The sequence below is a fragment of the Oryzias latipes genome, chromosome 12 (genome assembly GCF_053564925.1).
Source record: "Oryzias latipes strain Hd-rR chromosome 12, Olatipes_Hd-rR_3.1".
NCBI classification, from domain to species: Eukaryota; Metazoa; Chordata; class Actinopteri; order Beloniformes; family Adrianichthyidae; genus Oryzias; species Oryzias latipes.
The window spans coordinates 294821-316168 of record NC_136248.1 but is presented as its reverse complement, the minus strand read 5'-3'; the positions used below and the strand labels follow the sequence as shown (position 1 = coordinate 316168).

At 40.5% G+C, this 21348-nt stretch overlaps 1 protein-coding gene across 13 annotated transcripts in view; it reads left to right on the top strand.

Moving 5' to 3' along the window:
* Positions 1-21348, top strand: part of ythdc2 (YTH domain containing 2) — a 141339-nt gene that overhangs the window by 39165 nt on the left and 80826 nt on the right. The gene's annotated exons all lie outside the window — the stretch shown is intronic.

Sequence of the window (21348 nt, the reverse complement as noted above, 5' to 3'; positions counted from 1 at the left end):
CAACACTCTCCAGGAGGTAGGCGGATCAATATCCAAGTCTACCATCAAAAGAAGACTGCATGAAAGTAGATCCAGAGGGAACACTGCAAGATGCAAGCCACTCATAAACCTCAAGAATAGGAAGGCTAGACTGGACTTTGCTAAAAAGCATCTAAAAAAGCCAGCACAGTTTTGGAAAAACATTTTTTGGACAGATGAAACCAAAATCAACCTCTACCAGAATGATGGCCAGAGAAAAGTATGGAGAAGGCGTGGAGAAGTTCATGGTCCAAAGCACACTACATCATCAGTAAAACACTGTGGAGGCGGGGGGACTTCCGGGGGACCATTGCAACACATGGAGACGTGAAAAGACAGCTCCCACTAACCAACTCCAAAATAAGAATAAAGTCCGCCAAAAATTCGACGAGCACCACAGTACAAGGAGTAGCAAGCAAGAAAATGAGCGGGGCCTTTCAAAAAAGAAGAACCCAACCAAACAGAGCAAAGAAGACGAGGACAACAAGAGGGGAGGCATTCTAGCACCAGAAGCTGACACGGCTAACTTTCTTAGCAGCCTAAATAGCATTAGCAAACAAATCCAGAGTTTGCATAGCGAAATGAAGGCTGACTTGAAAACATTCAAAGATGACATCACGGCTCAAATGAGTGATAAATTATCCGAATTCAGGGAGGACATCAATCAGAAATTTTCCAAAATATCAACAGAGATGAAAGAACAACAAGAAAAGATAAACGCAGCTGCGGCGCGGACGGAGGAGATGGAAACGTGGAGCTGTGAAGCGAAAAGTGTGCTGTGTGATTTAATGAAAGATCGGAAAAAGATGAAGGAAAAGTTGGATGACCTGGAACCGAGATCAAGACGGAATAACCTGCGAATCTACGGTGTCAAAGAGGGGGCGGAGGCGACAGAAACTCGATGGCTGCTTTTGGCTCAAAGAGGAGTTTTCACTAAACATGGATCTCCAGATTCAGAGCAATCGAGCTTTAGCTCCAAAGGCAAGTCATCCTCCACGGTCTATTGTAATATGCTTTCAACAATTCACCATAAAAGGACTTGATACTTAAAAATGCGTGGGACAAAAAGATTGTCATAAACGGATAGAAAAGGGTCTTTTTCGATCATGACTACGCAGAGAGCATTCTGCAACAACGCAAAGCATGCATAAACATCAAAAAGGTGTTAAAGAGAGAAGGAGTCCGCTTCCAAACGCCGTTCAATAAAATGCGCGTGCACTAGCCGGGCGGAGTTGTAACATATGCGGATGCCGATGACGCGACCAACGATCTGAGGAAGAGAGGATACGAGGTGGAAGACCCGGTGGGACACTCCAGGGAGTTTGCTCAGGCGGAGAAACTACTGTCAACTGGACTCGCTACGTGGAAACCGAGCAGGAAAGAGAGACCAGGACAAGTGGCCAGACGAGCACGCGCACAGCTCCAGGAATTTCAGCACAAGAAGAACACAAACGGAGGATGAGTAAAAAAAATACAAAAAAAACTTTTAAGTGAATAATTATAGTAGACATCTAAATTAGAATATGACTTGTTAATATGCTTTGCCTTGATGTGTATTAAACCCGATAAATGTTGGATATATGGGAATGTGAATTTGTTGTGCGGATTAGGATGGGTAAAGTAATCGAGTATGGGATGAATCTCATCACTGGCAAGGGGCCCTCTCTCTTTGTGAGGTCTTACCGCTTAAAACCTGACCTGGAGATACTTATTCATGCATTTGTCTCCAGTAGGTTAGACTACTGTATCGGCCTGCTCACCGGCCTCTCCAAACGAGCTGTAAAACAGCTTCAGTACATCCAGAATGCTGCTGCTGGAGTCCTGACCAGAACCAGGAAGTATGATCACATTAGTCCTGTGCTCAGGTCTCTGCACTGGCTCCCTGTACCTCAAAGAATAGACTTTAAAGCAGCTCTGCTTGTGTACAAGTCTCTCCATGGCCGAGCACCAAAGTACATCTCTGACATGTTAGTGCCATATGAACCATCTCGTACTCTGAGGACCTCAGGGGCCGGCCTCCTGTTGATGCCCAGAGTCAGAACTAAAAAGGGGAATCAGCGTTTCAATATTCTGCAGCTAAAATCTGGAACAGCCTCCCTGAAGTCGTAAGACAGGCCTCTTCTGTGTTCATGTTCAAATCTAGACTTAAAACATTTCTGTTTAGCCGTTTATATGACTGAAAGGTCCTATCTGCACTTTTCTTTCCTTTCCTTCCTTTCTTTTTAAATCAATTTTCAATTATTTTTTTTTAAAGTAAATTTTACGTTGATTATTTCTATGATGTATTGTGATTTTAATGCATTTTTCTGTTATTGAAGCACCTTGAATTACTTTGTGTACGAATTGTGCTATACAAATAAACTTGCCTTGCCTTGCCTTAAAACAGGAGGAGCCGACTTAATACTACTATTAATGTCGACTTTCCTTCATGGAAGCATCTGTTCATGTATATAGTTAAAATGTGTTCTAAATTTTTGTTTGTTAAGTTATTGGTTGAAGAAGGTACATCTAGAAACCTGCAGATCGAATATTATTTTAGACTCTATAACCATTCATGGATACTAAAAGAAATGAAAACCATCTCCTGTCTCTAAATGTAAATGGTCTGGGAAACCTAGTCAAAAGGGCCAAAATTATGACTAAATTAAAGAAAGAAAAAAAGCATATAAACTTCCTGCAAGAGACCCATTTGACAAATGCAGAACACGCATAATTGAAAAAGTTTGTGTTCAAGAACGCTTTCTATAGCTCACACACCAATCCACGGAAACGAGGAGAAGCAATATTGATAATGAACACGGTTCAGTTTACATTTAAAGGGGAGGTTAAAGATAAAGAAGGGCAATTTATTATAATTAAAGGAGTAATTGACCAGGCTACAATAACGCTGGTAAATGTCTATGCTCCACCAGAAAGTACTAAAGAATTTTTCAAACTTTTGTTTGCCTTTGTTTGAACAAGCCTTTAAAGACAACGCAAACCAAACAACAAGACAGCTAATCAGTGAAACAAAAAAGAAGATTAATGATATACTCCAATACAAGACCGAAACAAGAATAAGATACTTACAACAGAACTATTACGACTCAGGCCCCAAAGCCACAAGGCTGTTAGCTCGACGAATACGAGAAAGTAGAACTAAACATTAATAAAATACGAGACCCAAAAACAAATCAACAAAAAATATAATCCAGAAGAAATTGAGAATATATTTAGGGACTATTATGATGACTTACATACTGAGCCAATGACTTCAAAACAAGAGGAGATGCAAACCTTACTAGACTCATTAGACCTACCTTCAATAGGAACGAAACAAAACGATCACATGACGGCAGAAATTTCCACGGAAGAAATAAAAAAAGCAATTGGCAAGCTGATATCAAACAAGGCACCTGGGAGTGATGGCTTTCCATCAGAATGGTATAAAGAATTTGAAGAAATAATTATCCCACTGCTTCACTCCACTTTCAGTTGGATTTTATCAAGTGGACAAACTCCATATTCCTGGAAGGAGGCAGTCATTACAGTACTTCCTAAGCCATTAAAGGACAAGGAATATTGTCAAAACTACAGACCAATTTCTATATTAAATGTTGACTATAAAATATACACCTCTATAATTTCAAATAGACTCCAATCATTTATATCAAACTTAATAGATGAGGACCAAACTGGATTCGTCAAAAGCAGACTAACACACGATAATATAAGGAGAACACTTCACATCATAAACAGGATACATTAAAATAAATATCAGCTGCCTTAATAAGTTTAGATTAGGGCTGCAGCTGCAGCTATCGATTCTTTTTGTAATCGATAAAACTAGCACTTAATCGATCGAGTAATCGGATAAAACGATTTGTGTGTGTTTTTGAACAACCAAAACAAATAATGCATAACAAAAATGATGTGGTTGTAAAATGAAAAAGCATTCGATTTTAAAGATCCACTCCGATGCAAATGTTACTTTTGGTGTTTTTAAGTTGGTCTTGAGAAATGTCGCGGAGCTAGAACATTTTGTATGGGGGGGGGGCAGAAGACTTTGAAAGGGTGGCACAACACCAAAGTGGAAGGTCATTAAAAATAAAAGAATCAGAAAAACATATTTGATCATTATCATTGTTTATATTTCGTGTAAAAATAATGCTTTTGTTATTTTTGCAATGCTTAAGGAAGCCTCGCGGTCCCTCGAAAGGCGAGCTACCGCCTGTCCCAGCCCCTGCCTCTCAGCGCCCCCTCGATGCTCTTAGCTGAGTGTCCCGCGGGGTCCGAAGCGTTTACTTTAAAAAAATTAGTGTTCAAAGCAGGTCCGGTCGCCTGAATACCGCAGCTAGGGGCTCTCGCCGCCCGCCGAGGCGGCCCGCGCTGGTCGCCGCGGAGGGGGCGCGGAGCGGCTGAAGCCGCCACTTGCTAGCTGCCGGAGCCATGCGCGGGTCCCGCGCTTAAAGGCCCGTACACACCGGGACGAATATTCGCCAGGCGTTATTCGCCAGCGTTTTTCGCCACGTTTTTTGTGTTCACACCCAGGCGATTTTCGCTGACGATGAGCCGAGCCAACATGCAATTTCCTTCCCTGACATTAGATGGCGCTTAATGTAAACAGAAATACTCCTGTACACAAAGTGGCGCTGCGCAACTTTACGCTTCTTAAAGTCGCTTTTCACTCAGAAGAAGAGAGCAAGTATTTACGCGCTTGTCAGAATAATACAAAGAAAACATGAATATTTCAAGCACCAGTAGCTCCAACTGGTTCTTGGTTCGGGGATATTTTTGAATGTCCGTCATTATTTCTTCGCGGCAGTGTAGACGCTACTTGGCGTCTATCTTCTTCGCTGGTTTTGTGTGCTCAGCAAGGCAGTTTTGTGTTTGAGCGCCCCCAAGTTGTGTTTTACTGTAACTTCAGAAGCTCCAGACACGTGTGCAAAAGCGCCATTCTCATTGGTCGAATAGATTTCGACGCGACGCGTCGGAAAAAAAAAAACGAACCCGAGGCGTTTTTTTTTTTTTGACGCTTTGACGCGTGGCGTTTTTTCGCGTCGGTGTGCACACTCTCATTGGTGCCCTTTGTTTAGTCACGAGGCGTTAAACGTCGGCAAAAATCGCCGGCGAAATTCGTCCCGGTGTGAACGGGCCTTAAGGCGTCGGGGTTCCAGCGGTCACGCAGATGTCTTCTGTTCAGATGCTGAATCATGGAAGATGTGCTGTTGTGGTATGCCAGCTCTATTTTGCAGTAGAGACACTGCACCTTGTTCTCTTCTTTATTAAGTGTGTAATGATCCCACTCTTTAGACAATTTCTGCCGTTTATTTATAGATCTATTCTCCGCCAACGCGCCAACTAAATTCAAAAGGGCCGTGTGAATAAACGGTCCGTGTGACACAATCAAATTCCTGCACCGCGTGTATAGTGCGCGTCATAGGAATTTAACGAGGCTTTGAGGCAGAGTTTTTGCCTCGAGGAATTTTTGTAATCGAGTAACTCGAGGAATCGTTTCAGCCCTAGTTTAGATGCCGAAAAGGCATTTGATAGAGTCAATTAGGAATTTCTATATTTAACATTGAAGAAATTTGGATTTAGTGAAAAGTCAATTAAGTGTATCAGTTCTCTCTACTCCAAACCAACAGGTAGAATCAAAATCAATGGCTCCCTCACAAATAGATTCAGTCTGGGAAGGGGGACTAGACAGGGCTGTTGCCTTAGCCCTGTACTCTTTGCACTTTATATCGAACCATTAGCCCAAATGGTGAGACAAGACACGAGGATAACAGGAATAGACATCGGTGGACAGGTACATATCATGGGTCTGTTCGCGGATGACGTTATGGTATATTTATTAGATCCAGTCAAATCATTTGGTAATTTGATGAAGATTTTTGATATATTTAGTCAAAGCTCAGGATACAAAATAAATATAAATAAAACTCAGATACTCATGTTTAATTGCTTTGCAAATCTAGGTTTAAATGAATGGAAGATAAAATGGGATGCCAAATCACTTGAGTACTTGGGAGTGAATATACCTAAAGATCCAGCAAAACTATATCAGGATAACTATGAACGTACAAATATCAACATCAGAAAAGACATAGAAAGATTGTCCACATTAGACACTAGGATTAAGTGAAAGAATAAATATTATAAAAATGAATATACTACCACGGCTCCTTTACTTGTTTCTTGTTTCTTTACCAGTAGAGATCCCACAATCCCAAATCCAAAAATGGGATAAACCTATATCAAGATTTATATGGTAAGGAAAACGACCAAGAATATGATACCACACTTTACAACTACCCAATAAAAAGGGCGGAAGAGCCTTTAAATAAGGATATCCAGATAAACAAAATCAAAACGGTTAAATTCTCTGAGAACGTCGTTAACCATTCCCTGAAAAACAGCGGGAGCGTTGGTTAAACCGAAGGGCATCACCATGTATTCGTAATGTCCAAGGGGTGTGTTGAAGGCCGTTTTCCACTCGTCACAGTCCTTTATGCAAACGAGATGGTAGGCGTTGCGTAGGTCCAGTTTGGAGAAGATGCGAGGGAGTGAATACTTGTCCTTGATGGTTATTTGATTTAATTGGTAGTCGATACAGGGGCGTAAAGATTTATCTTTCTTTTCAACAAAAAAGAAACGGGCTCCCACCGGTGAGGAGGACAGACGAATATGTCCCATGGATAAAGCCTCCTGAATGTAGCTCTCCATGGCTGCTTTCTCTGGACCACATAGATTGTTCAATCTTCCTTTAGGAAGAGTAGCTCCACCGAGAAGGTTTATTGAGGAATCAGGGACGGTGAGGAGGTAAAGCCCTGGCTTTAACCTTGCAAAAAACTGATTTAAGGTCGTGGTAACAGGAAGGAATCATGGACAGATCAACCTCTTCAGAGATACTGGGGACTGGAGAGGAAACAGAAGGAATGGCTGACTGGAGGCAGTTTGCCATACAAAAAGCACTCCAATTGGTTATGTGACGATGAGTCCAGTTAAACTGAGGGTTGTGTAGTTTTAGCCATGAGAAGCCTAGAACAATGGGGTCAGGGTAGATTGCGTGATGAGAAATTGCAGGAACTCTATGATTAGAGGATGACTAAACCCATCCTCCTTATCTGTGATAAGGAGGATGGGTTTAGTGTGATGGGTCACACTAAACACTTTTATTGGTAAAATAAAACACACCAAGAAATCAAAGTTTAGTCATTACTCCCAGAAAGTACGTATACTCAGAGTTCATGTCCTGTGCATGTTCTGACTAGCACAAGTACATCTAAAAAGAAAGAGAAAAAAACGACTCTGTCTCTAAACGCATGCGCATTCTGCTGGTGAAAATTGGAACTACATTAAGCCATACAATGACTGTATGACTGAATAAAGTAAAAAAAAAAAAAATTTGGCGATTACTTCCTTAGTGTAACTAATGGGTGTTACAAAAGTGTTAAGAGAATTTTATAATCAATCCTGAAGCACATAGGGAGCCAATGAAGCAATTTTAAAACCGGTGTAATGTGTTCCTGCCCCCTGGTTCTCGTCGGAACTCGTGCCGCCGAGTTTTGTAATAGTTGTAAATTTGAAAGAGATTTTCTGGATTAACCAAAGAGCAGGGCATTACAATAATCTAAGCGACTATAAATAAAGGCATTAGCACCTCTGTGCTGGCAAGAGAGAGGAACAGGCGGACTGTGGTTTTTAGGTTGATGAAATCCTGTTTTCACAATGTTTTTAATGTGAGGAATAAAAGTTAGCTCAGAGTCAAAAAGTACAGCCAGGTTTCTCACACAGTGAGAGGGTTTAAAATTCCTAAGTTTGGGTCAAATCATCTCTCTGTCTTGTCTTCAGGACTAATTATTTAAACTTGAGTTTTGTTCTGGTTGAGCTGTAGGAAGTTTTCTGCCATCCATGACTTTATATCAAAAAAACAATTTAAAAGATTGTTTATAGGTTCAAGGTCATCAGGAGACACGGCGATGTAAAGCTGTGTGTCATCAGCATAGCTGTGAAAGTTAACGCTGTCTCTCCATCACCAAGAGGCAACATGTACAAGTTACATGTATTGGACCCATGCTCCAGGCTTCTGATATTATCTGGTGTTGACTCGAAGCCTCCTCCTGTAAAACAACAACTCTGACAGCCCTTACTGGATCTAGTCTTCCCTGTGTCATTTCACACTATATTACACACAATCCAATCGTTACAAATACCTTTAAAATTATATTTCAATTCAGACAGATGTACGGACTCACTCAAGTGCTTACCACTAGTCCTATACGCAAAAATCACCTTTTTCTCCCTGGTCAGACAGACTTCGCAGTCACAATTTGGGAAGAGAAAGGTATTATCAACTTTAAAGACATGTACCTAAACGGTATATTTGCAAATTTTAATGATCTTGCTTCTAAATTTAATCTGCCTCAATCTCACTTTTTTCGGTACCTTCAAGTGCATCACTTCCTTCAGCAGCATGACCCTAACTTCCCTAACATACCCCCAGTCTCTGTGTTAGATGAGGTGTTTGAGTTGCCACTTAATTCAAAAAGATTAATTTCCAAAATCAAAGACTGCATATCACTTCATGACAGCGTAGCTCTTCGGAAAATAAGAGGTAGCTGGGAGGAAGAGCTTGGGCGAGTTATGGAAGATAATGTATGGAACCGGGCCTTACAGAGAGTTAACCACAGTACCTCTTGTGCCAAGTTAAATATAATACAGTTTAAAATTCTACATAGGGCTCACTTCTCTAAAGCAAGACTGTCAAGAATTTATCCTCATCTGAGTGCAAACTGTGACAGATGTCAAAATAGCCCAGCCAATCTAACCCACATGTTCTGGTCATGCTCTGCTCTGGTGAATTACTGGTCTACAATTTTTAAAACTTTATCAGATGCTCTAGATATCACTCTACAGCCTAGTGCAGAGGCAGTCACATTTGGTGTTTCACACCAAAACCCAGATACATTAAGAAAAAGACGCAAAGACATTCTTGCTTTTGCTACTCTAATAGCAAAGCGCCGTATATTACTGCACTGGAAATCTAAGGACCCACCCAGGGTGTCCCAGTGGCTGACGGATCTTGTGCAACTACTACAACTTGAAAAAATAAAATATTCAGTTCAGGGATCGAGGGTCAAATTTTTCTCAATCTGGGGCCCGGTTTTAGATCACTTTGACAAACTCAGAATTCTATCTGAGGCCTCTTCACATTCTACCATCACATCTCACTAGTTTATAGTTTAAAATAATCCAACTGTTCTTAAATATTATTAGCACTGTTAGTATTATTATTATGGCCCGCAGCAGTCATAGACTGCAAGGACCATATTGTAACTGGTACGAGGGTCGAACACTCAAAAAGTCCAAAACGTCAAAAAAACGCGTCAAAACGCCAAAAAATGGGGTCAAAAGTCGCCCAAAGCACACAACGACACTACAATTGTGTAACGCAACAAAAATACACAAACACACGCACAACACCAACGCACAAACGTCAAAATTGTAGTCGCAAAAATGACGACAAAAACCCAAAAAAGCCCCAAAAAGCCCTCAAAAGACGGGTTTAAAGCCAAAAAGACATGCCCAGCCTATAGTAAAAGACAGGCCGCATTGAAATACATAGGCCACCTGACTGCAAAAACTTCTATATTGTTTCTGCTTCGTTTCATTATGGCCCGCAGCAGTCATAGACTGCAAGGACCATATTGTAACTGGTACGAGGGTCAAACACTCAAAAAGTCCAAAACGTCAAAAAAACGCGTCAAAACGCCAAAAAATGGGGTCAAAAGTCGCCCAAAGCACAAAATGACACGACAATTGTGTAACACAACAAAAATACACACACACACGCACAACACCAACGCACAAACGTCAAAATTGTAGTCGCAAAAATGACGACAAAAAACCAAAAAAGCCCCAAAAAGCCCTCAAAGAACGGGTTTAAAGCCAAAAAGACATGCCCAGCCTATAGTAAAAGACAGGCCGCATTGAAATACATAGGCCACCTGACTGCAAAAACTTCTATATTGTTTTTCGAATGTTTTTTTATTATTATGGCCCGCAGCAGTCATAGACTGCAAGGACCATATTGTAACTGCTACGAGGGTCGAACACTCAAAAAGGTCCAAAACGTCAAAAAAACGCGTCAAAACGCCAAAAAATGGGGTCAAAAGTCGCCCAAAGCACACAACGACACGACAATTGTGTAACGCAACAAAAATAGACACACACACGCACAACACCCCCGCACAAACGACAAAATTGTAGTCGCAAAAATGACGACAAAAACCCAAAAAAGCCCCAAAAAGCCCTCAAAAGACGGGTTTAAACTCCAAAAGACATGCCCAGCCTATAGTAAAAGACAGGCCGCATTGAAATACATGGGAAATCCTAACCGCAAAAACTTCTATATTGTTTTTGCTTCGTTTCATTATTATTATTTTTATTCTTCTTCTTTCTTTCTTCCACTTTGAGCGAAAATTTGACCCCCGCCACATACCCGAAAACTCACCAAAATTGGCACACACCTGGGATAAATTCAAAATGAATTTTCGGCAAAGAAAACGCCACCCCCCCGAAGTCGATGACATCACAGTGAGCGTTCCCGTCAAAAAAATGAATGGGCCGAAAATTGCTTATGGGGCCAAAAAAAAATATTTCAAGTGAGAGCAACGAAAACAAAACACGCGTGTTGGAGATATCCCAAAGAAGTTATGAAATCATTATGGGATGGCCACACGACCTACGGCTTGGCGGCCATTTTGTGGCGAACTCAGAGAAATGGCGATTTTCGTGTTTTTTCACAATATGGGAAAACGACACTTTTGTTCAAGCGATTTTCACGAAATTGCATACACATGCCAAAAACACGATTCTACAACTGCCAAAGAAGTTTCGTTGACCTTTGACCTTGGCAAGGGGCGGCCATCTTGGATTTTCAAAAAAAAGCACCTTTAGTAACAGATACAAACGAAAACTCGTCCTAGGGATTTTTATCGATCTTTTTGAAACTTCTCGGGCATCAATGGCAAGCTACTGTGGACAAAATGTTGGAATTAGAAGTTGTAGAATTTGAAACGCGTGCGCGTGGCGAATTCGCAACCGTCGCCATTTTAGCTAGCTCGCACATATTTTATCGGAATAGCCTGAAACTGAAATATGCGATTCCCTGACCCACTCTGAACAAAACGATGTCATATACGACAAAATCGATAAAGGAATGTGGCCGTGGTAGACAAAAAACGATCGTAAAAAAAAGTGCTGACTCGGCAAAAAAAAAAAATTTCGGATTTTTTTTTAAAGAATCGGCTAACAAAACCCAGATAACTTTGTCGGGTATATCCAAAGAAAGTTTTGAAATCATTACGTGATGGCGACACGACCTACGGTTTGGCGGCCATTTTGTGCCAAAATTTGCCATTTTGAGTTTTTCGCGTTTTTACACAATATGGAAAAATGAACTTTTTTTCGAGCGATTTTCAAGAAATTTGACGCGCATGTCCCTAGCGTAAGTTTACAATCACCTCTGGAGTTTCGTCGACCTTTGACCTCGGGAAAAGGCGGCCATCTTGAATTTTCTATAAAAAACACCTTTACCAGCAGATTCAAACGTAAACTTGTCGTTGGAATTTTCATCGATTGTCTCGAAACCTTTTGGGCATCAATGGCAAGCTACTGTGGAAAAAATGTTGGAATTAGAAGTTGTAGATTTTGAACGGCGTGCGCGTGGCAAGCTAGCAAAGTGGCGCACTGTTATAACTCCCATGCATTTCAATACAATACAGTGAAAATTGAATGCATGCATTAATGCCTGAAACAGAATACATTGAAAAACACTGGATATGGACATATAAGGAATGTGGGCGTGGTTAGCATAAAACCACTGTTGCTAAGGACAACAAAAGGTTTACTTTTACCGATTTGTCCGAAACTGACGTCAATCTGTTCGTCTTCTCAAGGGGACCAAAACATAAAATGGTTGCTATGGAGATAAAATCAACAGAAAAGCCGCCATTTTGGAAAAAGTGGTTTTTTTATCAACTTATGACAAGAGCTCTCACCAATGGAGGAATGTATTTTTCTGAGTCAGTTGATGATGCAGATCGCTATGCTAGCAATTTTAGCCACATTAGCATAGCTAGCATAGTTAGCATAATTAGCATTTTAGGAAATGTGTTTTTTTGAGTCAGTTGATGATGCTGATCGCTATGCTAGCACTTTTAGCTATGTTAGCATAGCTAGCATAGTTAGCATAATTAGCATTTTAGGTAATGTGTTTTTCTGAGTCAGTTGAAGATGCTGATCGCTATGCTAGCACTTTTAGCCACATTAGCATAGTTAGCATAGTTAGCATAATTACCATTTTAGGTAATGTGTTTTTCTGAGTCAGTTGATGATGCTGATCGCTATGCTAGCACTTTTAGCCACATTAGCATAGCTAGCATAGTTAGCATAATTAGCATTTTAGGAAATGTGTTTTTTTGAGTCAGTTGATGATGCTAATCGCAATGCTAGCTCATTTAGGCACATTAGCATAGCTAGCATAGTTAGCATAATTAGCATTTTAGGAAATGTGTTTTTCTGAGAGAGTTGATTATGCTGATCGCTATGCTAGGACTTTTAGTCACATTAGCATAGTTAGCATAGTTAGCATTATGAGCAAATCCAGCCTTGATTAGCTTTTAATTTGTGGGCGGTGAGGGCGGAGAGGGCCGCGGTAGTGCGTAGAGTTGGGCGTGAAAGGCGGGTTGCGTCTGCGGGCCATACAACGCCGCTTGCGGCTTTAATTATTATTATTATTATTATTCTTCCCGTTTCTAACGGATCCGTTGATCGCAAATTTGACCCCCGCCACATACCCGAAAACTCACCAAAATTGGCACACACCTAGGATAAATTGAAAATGAATTTTCGGCAAAGAGAATGTCACCCCCCCCACGACGATGACATCACGGCGAGCGTTCCCGTAAAAAAAATGAATGGGCCGAAAATCGCTTATGGGGCCAAAAAAAAATATTGTGAAATACAGTAACGAAACCAAAACACGCGTGTTGGAAATATCCCAAAGAAGTTATAAAATTATTATGGGATGGCCACACGACCTACGGCTTGGCGGCCATTTTGTGGCGAACTCAGAGAAATGGCGATTTTCGTGTTTTTTCACAATATGGGAAAACGACACTTTTGTTCAAGCGATTTTCACGAAATCGGACACACATGCCACTAGCACGATTTTACAATAACCAAAGAAGTTTTGTTGACCTTTGACCTTGGCAAGGGGCGGCCATCTTGAATTTTCAAAAAAAAGCACCTTTAGTAACAGATACAAACGAAAACTCGTCCTAGGAATTTTCATCGATCTTTTTGAAACTTCTTGGGCATCAATGGCAATCAATTGTGGACAAAATGTTGGAATTAGAAGTTGTAGATTTTGAAACGCGTGCGCGTGGCGAATTCGCAACCGTCGCCATTTTAGCTAGCTTGCACATATTTTATCGGAATGTCGTGAAAATGAAATATAGGATTTCCTGGCCCACACTGAACAAAACGATGTCACATACGACAAAATCGATAAAGGAAAGTGGCCGTGGTAAACAAAAAACGATCGCAAAAAAAAGTGCTGACTCGGCTAAAAAAAAACATTTCTGATTTTTTTTTTGTGAATCGGCTAACGAAACCCAGATAACTTTGTCGGGTATATCCAAACAAAGTTTTGAAATCATTACGTGATGGCGACACGACCTACGGTTTGGCGGCCATTTTGTGCCAAAATCTGCCATTTTGAGTTTTTCGCGTTTTTACACAATATGGAAAAATGAACTTTTTTTCGAGCGATTTTCACGAAATTTGACGCACATGTCCCTAGCGTAAGCCTACAATCACCTCTGGAGTTTTGTCGACCTTTGACCTCGGGAAAAGGCGGCCATCTTGAATTTTTTATAAAAAACACCTTTACCACCAGATTCAAACGTAAACTTGTCTTTGGAATTTTCATCGATTGTCTCGAAACTTTTTGGGCATCAATGGTAAGCTACTGTGGAAAAAATGTTGGAATTAAAAGTTGTAGATTTTGAACGGCGTGCGCGTGGCGAGCTAGCAAAGTGGCGCACTGTTATAACTCCCATGCATTTCAATACAATACAGTGAAAATTGAATGCATGCATTAATGCCTGAAACAGAATACATTGAAAAACACTGGATATGGACATATAAGGAATGTGGGCGTGGTTAGCATAAAACCACTGTTGCTAAGGACAACAAAAAGTTTACTTTTACCGATTTGTCCGAAACTGACGTCAATCTGTTCGTCCTCCCGAGGGGACCAAAACATAAAATGGTTGCTATGGAGATAAAATCAACAGAAAAGCCGCCATTTTGGAAAAAGTGGGTTTTTTTAGCAACTTATGACATATAACTCTCACCAATGGAGGAATGTGTTTTTCTGAGTCAGTTGATGATGCTGATCACTATGCTAGCACTTTTAGCTATGTTAGCATAGCTAGCATAGTTAGCATTATTAGCATTTTAGATAATATATTTTTCTGAGTCAGTTGATGATGCTGATCGCAATGCTAGCACTTTTAGCCACATTTGCATAGATAGCATAGTTAGCATTATTAGCATTTTAGATAATATATTTTTCTGAGTCAGTTGATGATGCTGATCGCTATGCTAGCACTTTTAGCTATGTTAGCATAGCTAACATAGTTAGCATAATTAGCATTTTAGGTAATGTGTTTTTCTGAGTCAGTTAATGATGCTGATCGCTATGTTAGCACTTTTAGCCACATTAGCATAGCTAGCATAGTTAGCACAATTAGCATTTTAGGTAATGTGTTTTTCTGAGTCAGTTGATGATGCTGATCGCTATGCTAGCACTTTTAGCCACATTAGCATAACTAGCATAGTTAGCATAATTAGCATTTTAGGTAATGTGTTTTTCTGAGTCAGTTGATGATGCTGATCGCTATGCTAGCACTTTTAGCCACATTAGCATAGCTAGCATAGTTAGCATAATTAGCATATGCAGTTTTGACTAGCCATTATCAAAAGTGGGCGGTGAGGGCGGTGAGGGCGGTGGTGCGTAGAGTTGGGCGTGGAAGGCGGGTTGCGTCTGCGGGCCATACAACGCCGCTTGCGGCTTTAATTATTATTATTGTTTCTAACGGCGTCTTTGAGCTCAAATTTGACCCCCGCCACATACCCGAAAACTCACCAAAATTGGCACACATCTGGGATAAATTGAAAATGAATTTTCGGCAAAGACAACATCACCCCCCCCACGATGATGACATCACGGCGAGCGTTCCCGTAAAAAAAATGAATGGGCCGAAAATCGCTTATGGGGCCAAAAAAAAATATTTTGAAATACTGTTACGAAACCAAAACACGCGTGTTGGGGATATCCCAAAGAAGTTATGAAATCATTATGGGATGGCCACACGACTTACGGCTTGGCGGCCATTTTGTGGCGAACTCAGAGAAATGGCGATTTTCGAGTTTTTTGACAATATGGGAAAACGACACTTTTGTTTAAGCGATTTTCACGAAATTGCACACACATGCCAAGACCCTGATTCTACAATAACCAAAGAAGTTTCGTTGACCTTTGACCTTGGCAAGGGGCGGCCATCTTGAATTTTCAAAAAAAAGCACCTTTAGTAACGGATACAAACGAAAACTCGTCCTAGGGATTTTTATCGATCTTTTTGAAATTTCTCGGGCATCAATGGCAAGCTACTGTGGACAAAATGTTGGAATTAGAAGTTGTAGAATTTGAAACACGTGCGCGTGGCGAATTCGCAACCGTCGCCATTTTAGCTAGCTCGCACATATTTTATCGAAATAGCCTGAAACTGAAATATGCGATACCCTGGCCCACACTGAACAAAACGATGTCACATACGACAAAATCGATAAAGGAATGTGGCCGTGGTAAACAAAAAACGATCGCAAAAAAAAGTGCTGACTCGGCAAAAAGTTTTTTTTTCGGATTTTATTTTTAAGAATCGGCTAACGAAACCCAGATAACTTTGTCGGGTATATCCAAAGAAAGTTTTGAAATCATTACGTGATGGCGTCACGACCTACGGTTTGGCGGCCATTTTGTGCCAAAATATGCCATTTTGAGTTTTTCGCGTTTTTACACAATATGGAAAAATGAACTTTTTTTCGAGCGATTTTCATGAAATTTGACGCGCATGTCCCTAGCGTAAGTCTACAATCACCTCTGGAGTTTCGTCGACCTTTGACCTCGGGAAAAGGCGGCCATCTTGAATTATCTATAAAAAACACCTTTACCACCAGATTCAAACGTAAACTTGTCGTTGGAATTTTCAGCGATCGTCTCGAAACTTTTTGGGCATCAATGGCAAGCTACTGTGGAAAAAATGTTGGAATTAGAAGTTGTAGATTTTGAACGGCGTACGCGTAGCAAGCTAGCAAAGTGGCGCACTGTTATAACTCCCATGCATTTCAATACTAAACAGTGAAAATTTAATGCATGCATTAATGCCTGAAACAGAATACATTGAAAAACACTGGATATGGACATATAAGGAATGTGGGCGTGGTTAGCATAAAACCACTGTTGCTAAGGACAAAAAAAAATTTACTTTTACGGATTTGTCCAAAACTGACGTCAATCTGTTCGTCCTCTCGAGGGGACCAAAACAGAAAATGGTTGCTATGGAGATAAAATCAACATAAAAGCCGCCATTTTGGAAAAAGTGGGCTTTTTAGTAACTTATGACATATAACTCTCACCAATGGAGGAATGTGTTTTTCTGAGTCAGTTGATGATGCTGATGGCTATGCTAGCAATTTTAGCCACATTAGCATAGCTAGCATAGTTAGCATAATTAGCATTTTAGGAAATGTGTTTTTTTGAGTCAGTTGATGATGCTGATCGCTATGCTAGCACTTTTAGCTATGTTAGCATAGCTAGCATAGTTAGCATAATTAGCATTTTAGGTAATGTGTTTTTCTGAGTCAGTTGAAGATGCTGATTGCTATGCTAGCACTTTTAGCCACATTAGCATAGTTAGCATAGTTAGTATAATTAGCATTTTAGGTAATGTGTTTTTCTGAGTCAGTTGATGATGCTGATTGCTATGCTAGCACTTTTAGCCACATTAGCAAAGCTAGCATAGTTAGCATAATTAGCATTTTAGGAAATGTGTTTTTTTGAGTCAGTTGATGATGCTAATCGCAATGCTAGCTCATTTAGGCACATTAGCATAGCTAGCATAGTTAGCATAATTAGCATTTTAGGAAATGTGTTTTTCTGAGAGAGTTGATTATGCTGATCGCTATGCTAGGACTTTTAGTCACATTAGCATAGTTAGCATAGTTAGCATTATGAGCAAATCCAGCCTTAATTAGCTTTTAATTTGTGGGCGGTGAGGGCGGAGAGGGCCGCGGTAGTGCGTAGAGTTGGGCGTGGAAGGCTGGTTGCGTCTGCGGGCCATACAACGCCGCTTGCGGCTTTAATTATTATTATTATTCTTCTCGTCCTCTAACGGCGTCTTTGAGCTTAATTTTGACCCCCGCCACATACCCGAAAACTCACCAAAATTGGCACACACCTGGGATAAATTGAAAATGAATTTTCGGCAAAGAGAACGCCACCCCCCCGAAGTCGATGACATCACGGCGAGCGATCCCGTAAAAAAAATGAATGGGCCGAAAATCGCTTATGGGGCCAAAAAAAAATATTTTGAAATACAGTTACGAAACCAAAACACGCGTGTTGGAGATATCCCAAAGAAGTTATGAAATCATTATGGGATGGCCACACGACCTACGGCTTGGCGGCCATTTTGTGGCGAACTCAGAGAAATGGCGATTTTCGTGTTTTTTGACAATATAGGAAAACGACACTTTTGTTCAAGCGATTTTCACGAAATTTCATACACATGCCACAAACACGATTCTACAACTACCAAAGAAGTTTTGTTGACCTTTGACCTTGGGAAGGGGCGGCCATCTTGAATTTTCATAAAAAAGCACCTTTATTGACGGATACAAACGAAAACTCGTCCTAGGGATTTTTATCGATCTTTTTGAAACTTCTCGGGCATCAATGGCAAGCTACTGTGGACAAAATGTTGGAATTAGAAGTTGTAGAATTTGAAACGCGTGCGCGTGGCGAATTCGCAACCGTCGCCATTTTAGCTAGCTCGCACATATTTTATCGGAATAGCCTGAAACTGAAATATGCGATACCCTGGCCCACACTGAACAAAACGATGTCACGCACGACAAAATCGATAAAGGAATGTGGCCGTGGTAAACCAAAAACGATCGCAAAAAAAAGTGCTGACTCGGCAAAAAAAAAAAAATTCGGATTTTATTTTTAAGAATCGGCTAACGAAACCCATATAACGTTGTCGGGTATATCCAAACAAAGTTTTGAAATCATTACGTGATGGCGACACGACCTACCATTTGGCGGCCATTTTGTGCCAAAATCTGCCATTGTGCGTTTTTCGCGATTTTACACAATATGGAAAAATGAACTTTTTTTCGAGCGATTTTGACGAAATTTGACTTGCATGTCCCTAGCGTAAGTGTACAATCACCTCTGGAGTTTCGTCGACCTTTGACCTCGGGAAAAGGCGGCCATCTTGAATTTTCTATAAAAAACACCTTTACCACCGGATTCAAACGTAAACTTGTCGTTGGAATTTTCATCAATCGTCTCGAAACTTTTTGGGCCTCAATGGCAAGCTTCTGTGGAAAAAATGTTGGAATTAGAATTTGTAGATTTTGAACGGCGTGTGCGTGGCAAGCTAGCAAAGTGGCGCACTGTTATAACTCTCATGCATTTCAATACAATACAGTGAAAATTGAATGCATGCACTCATGCCTGAAACAGATTACATTGAAAAGCACTGGATATGGACATATAAGGAATGTGGGCGTGGTTAGCATAAAACCACTGTTGCTAAGGACGACAAAAAGTTTACTTTTACCGATTTGTCCGAAACTGACGTCAATCTGTTCGTCCTCCCGAGGGGACCAAAACACGAAATGGTTGCTATGGAGATAAAATAAACAAAAAAGCCGCCATTTTGGAAAAAGTGGGTTTTTTATCAACTTATGGCATATAGCTCTCACCAATGGAGGAATGTGTTTTTCTGAGTCTGTTGATGATGCTGATCGCTATGCTAGCACTTTTAGCTATGTTAGCATAGCTAGCATAGTTAGCATTATTAGCATTTTAGGTAATGTGTTTTTCTGAGTCAGTTGATGATGCTGATCGCTATGCTAGCACTTTTAGCCACATTAGCATAGCTAGCATAGTTAGCATAATTAGCTTTTTAGGTCATGTGTTTTTCTGAGTCAGTTGATGATGCTGATCGCAATGCTAGCATTTTTAGCCACATTAGCGTAGCTAGCATAGTTAGCATAATTAGCATTTTAGATAATGTGTTTTTCTGAGTCAGTTGATGATGCTGATCGCAATGCTAGCACTTTTAGCCACATTAGCATAGTTAGCATTGTTAGCATAATTAGCAAATCCAGCCTTGACTAGCTTTTAATTTGCGGGCTGTGAGGGCGGTGAGGTCAGCGGTGGTGCGTAGAGTTGGGCGTGGAAGGCGGGTTGCGTCTGCGGGCCATACAACGCCGCTTGCGGCTTTAATTATTATTTTTCTTTTTCTTACATATAAATATCACATCAGCTATATATGTTACTATATTTCTCTATTTTATGTTGCCACTTGGCTGATCGATTTGGCCATCGAGTTGATCACATAGAGATATGCTTTTGTTATATTGGACAATATATATCTTATCCTTGTCTTGCAAACCATGGAGAGAAGGGGGGGGTTCAAGGTGTTTGAAAAAATAAAAATAAAAAATTGGCCATGTTGTACTACAAATATGAAACTGTATCTTTGTTTCATCGTGTTTCATGTATGTAACAGTTCTCTTTTTGTTTGCAATAAAAACAAATTGAAAAAAAAGTATTGGACCCATAATCGACCCTTGGAGAACCCCAAAACTTATTTCATGGATCTTTGAGGAGCATTTATCCATACTTACATAAAAGATTCAAGCTGTGAGATAAGAATTAAACCATTTAAGAGCAGTTCCTGAGAGGCCAATCCGGCTCTTAAATCTGGTGATCTACTGTTTTACAGGCGGCTCTAAGGTCCAGCAGCCCCTGAACAGAAAGTTTCTGAGATTTAGAATTTTCTCTGAGATCATTTAAAATTTTAAATGAGCCGTCTCAGTGGTCTGATTTGTCCTAAACCCAGATTGACATTTTTCTAAAATATTTTGTTCATTTGTGAAATCATGTAATCGTATAAAAGCAATGTTTTCAATAAGTTTACCTAAAAATGGTAAGTTGGAAACAGGTCTGTAATTTTCCATAATATTTGGATCCAAGTTCTTCCGAAGGGGCCTCTCCACCGCTGTCTTACAGGCAGAGGGGAAGACCCCCGTCTGAAGAGAGCAGGCTACTATGTTTAAAAGCTCAGACTCAAAGAATCCATAAAATGTTTTAAAAAGAGAAGTGAAATGGGGTCTAAAAGGCAGGTTGTAATGTTTGCTTGAGAAAAAACTCCATCTTCTCATCAACCAGGACAAAACTTTCCAGTGTTCCTGGTAAAGGTAATGCTGCTGACCTGCTAGGATTAGTGTCATGTACGGTTAAAGGTTAGATCTAATTGCATTGACTTAACATTTGCATAAATGTCATGTGATTCTCTATAAAAGCCTTTAAAATGCTTGGAATTCTATTTCAGTACATCACAGAAACAACTGAAACAAAGATCTTAAAGGAGTTTAGCAAACGTTATGAAAACTAATATTTGTGTCATTCTCTAAACCTTTGGCTATGACTGTACACACTCTTTATACTTTACTCAGACAAACATTAACATTTTTACACGTTTCTCTCTTGTTTAAGCAAAAGTTCAAACCTAATAAATATAAAATTATTTCCAACATTATGGATTGAAACTAAAGATCTGATTGTGATTGAAGATTTATGTAACTCTGGCAAACAAAAAACAATTTTTTTTATTGCACTCAAAAATATCAGCAGAACGCTCTCTTTCCCCCCATGCCTCCCTGCTCTCTGGCTCTGGGGGCCTCGCGGCGGTCCTGCTGGCCCTGGCCTGGGTGGCGGTCTTGGTCGCCCGGGGGGCGGTTGTTCCTTGCCGGTTCCCGTGTGGCGTTGGGGGGATTCCGGCTGCCGCTGCTGCTGCGGTGGGGGTCTTGGGGTGGGGATGGCTGGGCACTCTCCCTCCTTCTTTTCACGTTCCACCATCCATTTTAGAAGAACATAAACACTCACCTGAGCACAGGTGTTAGCTCACCTTTGCACTA